Source organism: Diadema antillarum, unplaced genomic scaffold (assembly GCF_040938485.1).
Source record: "Diadema antillarum isolate AM-2024a unplaced genomic scaffold, OU_Dant_1.0 scf00000203, whole genome shotgun sequence".
NCBI lineage: Eukaryota > Metazoa > Echinodermata > Echinoidea > Diadematoida > Diadematidae > Diadema > Diadema antillarum.
Genome location: NW_027271092.1, coordinates 1059545 through 1071234, shown reverse-complemented (window position 1 = coordinate 1071234; position 11690 = coordinate 1059545).

Below are 11690 nucleotides of genomic sequence, written 5' to 3'. Positions count from 1 at the left end.
ATAGATGCTGTGTCTAAATCACAGCCAATGAGAACATGTGACCTTGCACAGCAAAGGAACTAGGCAGCATGCCCACATAACTTTGATTTGATATACCAGTTGAAATATTGTCTATCTATTTTGTATTCTTTACTCAGGGTGGCCTCATCAATGGTTAATGCTCTGTTATTCTCAGGGGCCCTGCAACATGATAGCAAAGTGACATTCATTCCTAAACCCTTCATTCATTCAAGTTCAAATTCAAATTCAAACATTAAAAAGTCATAAGCCTGACAGAACAGGAAGTACATATGTACTTACAAGGCACGCCAAATTTTCGTGTAATCCGATAAAAGTTCCTCATAAAAGTTGGCAAGCAGTTTTGATTTCATTATTTGTTCACTCACGGTACAGCACAGATTGAAGTAACTGGCTCTACACTTTGATGGTCACAACTTCAGGCTGTATTGCTTTTTTCTTTTTTTTAAAGGGATGGTATAGTATTGGTTGAGGTGGCGATTTAACTTTTTGAGAGATACTTAGAAACCACTGTATGAAATGTTAAAGAGCATACAATTCTAAGAGGAATTCAAAGTTTATTTGATGAAAATCGGTTTTGAAATGGCTGAGATATCCAAAAACAAAGTAAAAAAAGTGATCCTAATAAAAGGTGGGTCCCACCTTTTATTAGAATCTCTTGGCATTGGATATCTTAGCCATTTCAAAACAAATTTTCATCAAACAAACTTGGATTCCCCTTAGAATTATATGCTCTTTCTTTCATAAGAGGTTTATGATCATCTAAAAAAAAAAAAATCATCAAAAAAGTTGGAAACCTGAAGCCCCATCTCAAACAAAACTATACCATTCCTTTAAACTGTGTGTAGTAAATGTCTTCCGCGGGAATCTAAACCACCGCGAGAGGTTTCAGTTGGTTTTGCTTGTGCTGGGTTTTGCAGTGTGCTGGGCAATTCATACTTCAGTTCAATGCATTCAGGACTGTGTGTATAAGATACATGTAGCAAGATATGGTTAAAGGTGTAACATAGTTCCCATATGACTAAAAGAAACTGTCTATTTTGCTCTAAAATAGAGACCCATGCATAGGAGATGTTTGAAGTAATGCTGTGATAAAGCAATTTCAGTTTGTTAATGACAAAAACATGAAAAAGGGTGAGCCAGAAATATTGCAGTCTCGGAGCAATCCCGAAGGTGGTTGCTATGTGATGTTCTATCATCGATTACATCAATCACAATATATTGGACCATAGCAGCAGCTGTTTCATTGGCTGGAGAGTGAATCACATTTGCAGCTTGTTAGTTGCACGCAATTCAATACTGCTGCTTGGGCATGTTCCAATCATCACATACTAGTAATGTTTGTCCTGCCCACTACTGAACAGGGAAAGCACTTCAGGAATAAAAGTCAGGTAGACCTACCTTTATTATATCACACTTTTGATACGGTCTCAAAATACCCCAAAACAACTGATTATCCTTCTTGCAAAACACATCAGCCAGACAAGTTCCCTGGTAGAGCCTTTCGATTAATTGTGAGCAAATTACAAAATGGTGGAAGATGAATTTTGCGTTCTTCTAAGAACTATGTTTTTAGCTTTAAACTTGCCTTAGTGGCCACCTGTCTATAGCAGACACCTGCTTTATGTGGCCTCCACAAAGTTCCCTCAAAGAGAAGTTACTTCTGTGCCAAAGACCTTGCAAACAGTGCTGAGGCAACCAGTCCTGTCTACCACGACCAGCAGCCTCCAAATTTGTCTACCATGGTTGAGAATGTACTGCATGTAGCATCCTCAGAGTCTTATGTTCAGCCCTGTCTATTTACTTTAGTTGCTCTTCTCTTCACCAGAGGTTTTCCATTGCACACGAAAGCCCTCATTTTTCTTTTCCTGGGGGCATCAAATTGTTAATTATAAATGAAACTAGAAACTATACACTTAACAGCATGTCATGCCCTCATATATTTCTGACATACAATTGCACATGCTGATATACAACATGGGGGAATGGCATGCATATGACAGGGCTCAACACTAACGTTTTTGTTTGGTGGCCCGATGGGGCCACCAAAATCCTCAATTTCAAATTTTTTGGTGGCCCGAGAGAAAAATTTGGTGGCCCCGAAAAAAAAATAAAAACAACATTAAAAGACCTGTTTTTTTTTTTGATGAGTCAAATATCTAAGTTTTATCCAGTCATAGTAAGAATTGGAAGTTGGACATAACTCTACTCATAAATAAACCTCAACAAACTCGCAACAGTCACTCTCAGGCACTCATTCAGTCCTTTTCATCCATCCTTTAAACAAATATAACGGCTAATTTCCGGCGCAAAAAGTTACGAATTAATTGACGTACTTTTCAAAAAAAAAATTGGTGGCCCGAGGCGGGCCACCAAATTTGCCCTTTTTTGAAATTTGGTGGCCCGACTTTCAATTTTGGTGGCCCCGGGCCACCGGGCCACCGTTAGTGTCGAGCCCTGCATATGATATGTATTACATACACGTATATCATGTGATAAACTCAAATTGTTCGCTAGATTGAGTGTAGTGGTCTTTTGTTTTTCCCTGAGTGGCTGTTGTATGCAGATTTTGCTTTTGTCAAGTCTTCCCTCTTATTTGCATTTTGTTGGGTGGGGTCACATGTCATATATCATCACAATTTACAACTTGTGTAACCTGTTTTTGCTGGTCGTATTCAAAATCATTTCTCAGTGATGTGCATGCATCATATCCTCAAAAATTTGAATTTGCCAAATTGTGTTGTAATTATTCAACTGTGAAATATTATTGCAATAATATTGTCATCCTGCAGAAAATTGATACACTTGTATGTCAATGCCATACCCTACAATCTCAGAAAACTGACATACAGGAAGCTCACTATGGCAGTCAAGCTGATACAATTTGGATTCATTTAGAAATGAAGACACATAATATATAGTGACACATTCGTAGAGGACAATCATTTCCCTGAGAAAATGGTGATAACATGACAGCAGTTAATGACCAGATATCAGTGATATCTAGGGCATACACACAAAAAAAAAAAACTTTGTCATCAATATGTCTTTATACAAGTATACTACCTCTTTGAATACATTATGCTTCTTTTATGAGAAGTATTTCTTCCACAAATGGAGTATGAATTTAGCTGCCCATCCAGGGTAATTGTTCCATAATATTGAATAGTTTCATGGCAAAGTCATAGTGTATCAAGTCAAATCAATAATATTGTGATGAATTATCAGCCCTAACTGTATGTAATAAACCTTGTGTTGATGTTAGAATGTACCCAGAGTATGATCATACAATGATTTACATAGTACATGTGTCTAAATCTAAATGCAATTGTGTGAAAGTTTTGGTGGTGTGACCTAGAGAGTCACATTAGTGTATCAGTACAGAGAATTTAGTGTGAAGTATGTGGACTTTTATTTTAAATGACAGCTAACATTACTAGCTACTTGTACATAATTATTAAGAATACATTAAGAAAATTTGTGTGAGGATGTTCAGAAACGTACTGCCGTGATATATATAATACAGTTGAGCTGTGTGTTGTTTGTATTTATTAAAAGTATCACCTTGCCATTTGATAGCAGTCCGAACATAACTGTCTCATTACTGTGTGTCTTCACCTAGAATGCTTGTAATTTGTGTGCAGATGCAGTTTAAAGGGATGATTGATGTAGTTTTGGTTTAGATGAAGATTCAGGTTTTAATTTTCAATGAGATAAGTAGAAATCACCTCAATTCAATTCAATTCAATTCGATTGTCATCAAATACACTTTGAGGTCCTCTTAGAATCGTATGATCTTTAATATTTCACATTAGTGGTTTCTAATGATCTCACTAAAAGTTAAAACCTGAATCCCCATCTCAACCCAAACTATACTGTCCCTTTAAACGTTTCCCCTCAGATACATTTTGCAAAGTATATGATAGGGCCTTCATGACACATACATCATACAGTAAAACCCTGGGTCCCATTTCATAAAACTTGCTATCAGTAATAACTGCTGCATTTCTATGACAAATTTGCTCTCAGCCAATCAGATGCAAGGATTCCAGTAGCTTATAACAACCATCATAACTTGTTATTGATTTGCATCATGCTCTGTGTGCACAGAAAAAGCAAGAAGGATCCTCAGCATGTGTGAGCAGTGATCCATGAATCAACCCCCCCCCCCCCCCCCCCCCCGAGATCTCGACCATTGATTATGTAATTACCATGAAAATTGGCACATGTTTCCTGTGGCATAATCAACCAAAGTGGTTTAAAAAATAAGGAAATTACAATTCTAATTTTTCATATATTTTATTAATTTGATAATGCTAATATGCGATATGCCTGAAATCATACATTTTGTACATGATATGAAATTATGAAAATTGCCCGGATTCCCCTTTAACAACTGAACTTCACTTACCTAATGTCAAAGAGCCCATTCCATTTTTTTTCCCTCACATCCAGCCATCCAATCAGCGATACACACGGGGAGCAGAGTGTTTTGAAGAGCAAATAGACCTGCGTAAGCCACTGAATTCTATGGGAAGGATATAATGTACGTCCTATAGAGCTTGGTGATCTAAGCCATTGTCCAATGGCTGTATTAGATTTTAGTGCACATGTTTCTCTTTCAGCATCTTCATGGCATACCTACTTGAACATGAATGAAACACTTGCACGCACCACATTGGATGTTTGTATAGGCCTGTGTATACATGCATGTCCATGCAAGCCTACATGCATAACATTCATTGTGTAGGTTACATACAGTGTAGGTAATGGATTGCAATCAGTTTGATGACAGAAATGGACAAAATACAATACTAAATGCAAATGGAGTAGGTCTTTGATATTCAAATTTGCTTTATCTGACCCAAAATACCCCTGAATAATGTTTCATTTTGTTTGTATGCACTTAGAATAGCCCTCCTCAATCTAATACCCTTTTAATTAAGCTAATTACCCTTCTTCAGGCTCTACAGTGAGAATAACATATAAACAAAATCAATCTCTGTATAAAATCATACTTAATTTAAGTAACCTTCAATACATTGTATATCAATTCTATACATTCAATATTATACTAAACATAATGAATACAAAACTTACAAAATTACAATACATTTCTAACAAAAGCCAAATAAAGAAAAAACATAATATTGCTGAATACAATCACAGAACAGAAATTACTGTGTAACTGCTGTGTACGGTCTTATTATATGGTTTGTGTAAAAATCATAGTATATAATATGTTTGTGTATGGGGGGGGGGGGGATGGGACTCTGTTTGAGGCTCGTTCCCATTTAATCTAAATGGAATGATTTTACACCGAGGTTGATTTTGTTTATATATGTTGTTAATTGTCATTGTAGATTTTGAAGAAGGGCAATTAGCCCGAAAGCTTGATTAAAGGGGTGCTACCCAACACCACAGCCATGTCTGTGCAAGTTTTGCTGGCAATACATATATATATATATATATATATATATATATATATATATATATACATATGATATTATATATGTATATATATGTATATGTATATATTTATGTTTATATATAATATATAAACATACATATCTATATGTGTATTAATCTACTTTCTTCTATTTTCCTGTGTTTGTAGGTTTTCTTGTTCGTTGTTGCTGCTGTTGTTTAGTAAGACCAGGCGTCCACTAGGGCGCGGACAAGACGCGGACAAGCCCCGGAATGCAAATTTGGTATTCCGCACTCCTTCGGGAACCTGTCCGCACGTTCCTGAACGTGTCCGCTCACTGTCCTAAACATGTCCGGGCGTTTCCGCACCTTCGGGAGAGAGAAAAATTTCCGCGTCCAAATTTTGATCGAGACCAAAATTTGGACGCGGAAATGAACTTCCTGACACCTTCGGCGACTTGTCCTGACGATGTCCTGAGGATGTCCCGCTTGTCCGGAACCCTTCCGCTCCTTCCGCACACGCTCCGGAAAGAATCCCGCGGTGTGGGGAAGCTTCCCGAATGAAAGCGGAAGACACCAGGAATGTTTTAGGACAGCGCGGAGCCGATGCGGATCTATATATGCAAGTGTCCGGAACCGATGCGGAAATTTTGTGATCCAGACACGAAAATGTCGACACTTTCCGCGAGCGTCATGCCAATGAAACGCAAAATGAGCAAGAAGGGAGGCGAGGCCCCATGCAAATATCCCCATCACAGGCACACCTTTCGTCTAGTGATGAAGAACAGGTAAATCTAAGGAATTTCCGGTCCAAGAAGGCAAAGAAGAAGGTAGTACTGAGTAGAGACTGTGCCAAAAGCAACCAGAAAAAGTGAAATCAGCCCCCTAACTTCCTAATAAGTTTGTTTTGATTTGATCTTTTCAGAAATTATTTTTCATCTGAATGACTTTCCTGGTTCCTATTACTTACTATAGTACATTTTCCTTTATGTTGTTTTCGTATTTTATTTGCAAACAAACTAGGTTGTCCCATGTGACAGCCCAGCTGAAAAATCACAAAAGTAGGTGGAAGTACACTCAGAAAAAAAAAAAACATAGAATTTTTGGCTAAATGTTAATGTATTATATAAACATGAACAAGTTGTTATTCATGCGTAAATGCTTTCTAATGATGCAACATATTAGAACAAAAGACAAATTCATCACAATAAAAAGCATGAATTCAATTGCAAAGATATACCTGCAGTGGTCTCATGACAATGTAATGTCTTTGAAGTCCAAAATAACAATGAAAGCTAAAGATGATGGAGGAAAATGAAGAATTTTCTGTCACTTCAAAATTCAAGTGAAATGAGAGAAAAGCAATAAATCATGAACTCGAAAAAGTGTTAAATTTCTGTCTTTCTTTTGTTTTGTTTTTTTGCTGAGTGCATATATTTAAGTACACATTAAGCATCACAAATCATTTCAGAAATATTCTTTACCTGAATGATTTTCGTAGTTGTTATTACCTAATAATTTTTTCTTGTCTTTTTGTTTTAGTTGCAAATAAACTCGATTGTCCAATTTGACAGCCCAGCTGAACCCCCCCCCCCCAAAAAAAAGTAAATTAAAGTAGGTTAGAAATATTTCCCCATGTTTACACTTCATTGACAATAGGCTAGTAAGCTCTAAGCATTAAAAAAAAAATTCTCAGACTTGAAAATGTTCAAAAGTGATCAAAATAAGAGAGGGTTAGAGATAGACAAGGGTAAAAATGAGAGAAAGAAAAACAAATTTAATGATTAGGATCATTTTAGCATGCTCTACAGAAGTATCAGACAAAACATGTATATACTTCGCGATGGATAAAGCACAGGTCTAAAAAAAGGGAATGAATAATATATATATATATATATATATATATATATATATATATAAGTAACAAACTGCAACAAAGTTCATGCTGTATTCACCAACGGTTTATTTCTTGTGAAGAAATAAATCGTTAGTGAATACAGCATGAACTTTGTTGCAGTTTTGTTACTTATCTTTTTATCTTGCCCACACGTGGACTACCTTATCAACATGATTATATAATATATATATATATATGTATATACATTTACATTTTTATGTATATTATATATATATACATATATATATATATGGTTCAAAAAGTTTGCGAATATCATCCATGTGACTGTAGGCAGAGAAAAAAATTGTTCTCCCAGATGAGACAAAAAAAAAAAAATGAGTCGTCAGCCAACATGCAGACAATCCTATTCTTCGACTTTTGGTGGTCACATTTTATCAAATAATATTGACAAATCATATCAATATAATATCAGCCGCTACTGCGGAAGCACAACAAGGAGCATCAATGACGGCTAGCAGTCAAATGAGGAAAAGTCAAAGTCAGCGCCAAATTTATACCTTTCCATTTTCCTGGTATTGTCCGCAGTTTGTCCGCATGCCTAACTTGTGTTGTCCGGAAGGCATCCTGATTGTCCGCGTTCATTCCTGGTGTGATCCTAGATGTTTCCGCGCTGCCCGGCTACGATTAGCATATTCCGAGGTATTTCGCGCTCTTCCGGAGTGATTCCTAGGAATGTCCGCAGTCAGTCCGCGGACAGTCCGCGGACAGTCCGCGGACAGTCCGCGGACAGTCCTAGGAATGTCCCAGGACAAGCCGATTCACAAAGTTATTCTGCGTCTGTCGCGGACAGGATGCCGAAATAACAAAATTTGCTTCCGCAACCCTTCCGGAGCTTGTCCGCGCCCAAGTGGACGTCCGCCCTAAAGTGGACTGTCTTTACAAAAAAAAAAACACTGTTGTGCTTTGACAGATTTTCTATTTTTTTTGCCAATAAATGGTCACCTTCTGTACATGTGTATTTGTAAGATCGCTATTGTATCCTGTTCTACATTTTTAAAAATATGTTGGAAAAAGGAACCAGTGGGAATCGAACCTGTTGTCTACTGCTTTCCAGAACAGATTCTTGTTAATGTTACATAACAAGGGGATTTTCTATACCAAAAAGATATGTGTCTTCGTAATTTGCTGTTTGTATATATATGATAACTCTGATGTAACATTTTTTGATATACAAAAAGTAATTTCACTGTTCACAATAAGTTTTTTATCAGAAAAATTCTACTGGCATTTGCATGTAACAAATGTCTAATTATACATTTACGCTAGCAATAGGAGCCTATGATTTATGCAAGCTCATAAATTGACCAATGATTTGTAATCAAAGTAATGCTTGTAATAATTCGGAAGAGTGTTGAACAACATACAAAATTGTAGATGATGGTTTCATCCTAGGTATAATAGGATGGAGATGTTGTGTTGACATAGACTGGATTTTAAATTTGACACTCCTGTTTCTGGACAATACATGGTTATGTGATAGGCAGCCAAACTCATGGCCTTACCTAGCTGTATGACAATGATAACAATCGTTTCCGAATTAAAGGGCATTGTGAAAAGTAATTAAACTTCCCAATTTCATTACTGTACTTCCGGAATATTCATCCGATTTCAATCATATCTCGACTTTTGTGTTTATCAAATTTTACTTTTTCTTTGCCCAGCGAAAATTCTGATCAGAATTGCCCTTTAAATCAGTATGGCACACAAGCTTTCTATGGGTATGCTTGTAGTTATATAGAGGTATAAGAGCTGAGTTATGAATCATAAATCAACACGACGACACGATGTAGGCTATACGTGGTCTTCTATAACATATATGCAGACTGCTAGTGTATAGAGGTCATAGCTATTCAAACACCACAACTAGGTTTTAATGATCTTGATACTGAATAAACCCTCATGACACAGCAATAAAGGAGACAATATTGCATGTGTCCCTCGTGTATACACATCAATATCTGTCATAAATCAATTTCAACTTTCTGCTGATACTATAGCTGCTATTATCGTTTAGATATATATGAGATAATAATTATGTGCACACAACGAGAAGTGAAAGCAAAATTTACTGTCAGTCCACGTCACGCTTGAGACATTAATCTCAACTGCCCTCGCTTCGGCACAAGTATAAAGACCTATAAGAAGTTTCAATCTTTATCTCCCTGTCTCTCTTGCTCTTTCTCTGTCTCTCTTTCTCTGTCCCTCTCTCTTTCTCAACTTGCAATAGGTAGTGTAGAGTGCATTGTTGAATAGTATGACACAACGTCAATGAGGGTAACCGCTCGTGTTCTGTGGTAGATGTATAGAGTTTGACATTAGTATGCAATATACAGTATTATGTATGTATGAATATGTATGAATATATATATATATATATATATATATATATATATATATATTACAAAATATGTATGCATATGAATCTATGAAGTGTTTAGCTAATGTTTATGTGTATTGAGTTTATATATGTAAGTTCATGTATATGTGTTTTGCACTTGTAAAAATTGATGACACATTTGGAATACGACAATACATTGACCAGTGTAGGCCTAACATCCTGAGACAGGTCAAGTGCGGTTCAGCATTTAGTATGTAATCTAGATACAGTCTTTGTTAACTAGTCCTGTACACAGGACCTACTGTACAGCATGCCCCTCCCCCCCCCCCCCCCATAAAAAAAAAAGTACAATTGGATTTCTGCATTGATAACTGTCAATATTATCAAACTGTCTTGAATTCTATTTCAGGGTCTAAAGATTTAACATCATACCTATATTTTGCTTTAAAACAAAAACATTAAATTTGGCTAAAGTGGTTAAGTGGTCACAGAGAAATTTGGATCGTTGTAAAGCATGTCATGGGTCAATTTCTTTCAAGTTTAATACTTGAATGCTATTGGAACTGCATATTAATGTGTGAACACAATGAACAGAACTTGGAGGGAAGGGATTCCTGACATGCTCTAAAAAGATCCTCTTTTCTCTTTGACCACTGTGGCAAATCAGAGGAAGTTTACTCTGAGATGTGGATAATGATTATATTTTTATACCCTGAAATTGTATTTAGATTGATTCAGTATTTTAATGTATCGTTGCGGATAGTCCCGTTCTGTTCTTTTTTAGGGGGACATATGGTATAGAACTACACAAGCGACACTCTCATAAGATCAGTGAAAGTGCCGCTACTATACTCTTTATGCTAATCTTGCCCTTGGGTATGAAAGGGTTAACTGGGTCGCCAAGGGGTTGGTTTTACTCACTGAATTCTGTGGATTCACAACTCCAGACGAATGTTATTCTTGCTGTTATAGAATGACCCAACAACATCATCACTCAAACGTCTTGTGTGAAGAGATCATCGAGTTATAATGACCAACACATTTATTGAGTTTCAGTTTCATCGCCACAGATAATAACACAAACATGGTCAACTGCGATCACAGAAATCTACTTTTCAGTTTATACGTAAGATGTCTGGAAAGATCCTTTGTTCTGTACAAAGTGAAACGAAGTATCTGGTGACAAACAAGACACATATTTTATGTATTCACTTCCTTGTTTAACCGTTTTTAATTGTCCATATTAGGCAGACGCTTTCACACAAACACGCCCCTTATAATAGCTTTCATTGTACATTAGCGTGGTGCCAAACCCTCCTTTTCTGTCTTACCTAACAGTGTTACGTTCGTACGTATGATTACTAGTAATTCCCTGCAAACATATCCAACCGTAGAAATGCTTCATATTCCTCAACTCAACCAGTGCAATGCACGTACTTGCATATCACAAAAGTTGTTATCTCTCTCTCTGACAAATATTCAATTTATGAATCAATTTCTCTCTCGTTCAGCCCCTGTCGAAAACCATGAGTACCAAACGGTATCTTACCACTTCTTAATCTTATAAACTTGTATTAAATTTTTTACGACAATAACGGGTCCAACATAGCACAAACACACACACACACACACACACACACACACACACGCACACTCATTCACATACACACACACATGCACATACGCACACAAACTCGACAGTGATGGTTTGTTTCCATGCATCTAGTTTATTTCAGATTGAGTATGTGACGACAGCGTAACATGGATTTGCAGCATTCAAGAGGACGTATTCAGAAAAAAAAACAACAAAAAACAAACAAAACAGAAGAAGCAAAGACCCTGTAAAGGGAGGACGCATTGCGATTGAACGATACCGCTTACAAATGTTTACATGGCTGGCATACCTGACACCTAAACAATTATGTAGGACAAGTCAATGTGACTTAACATGTATGTAGACAGGACGATGAGATGTATTCAAGTTGCACA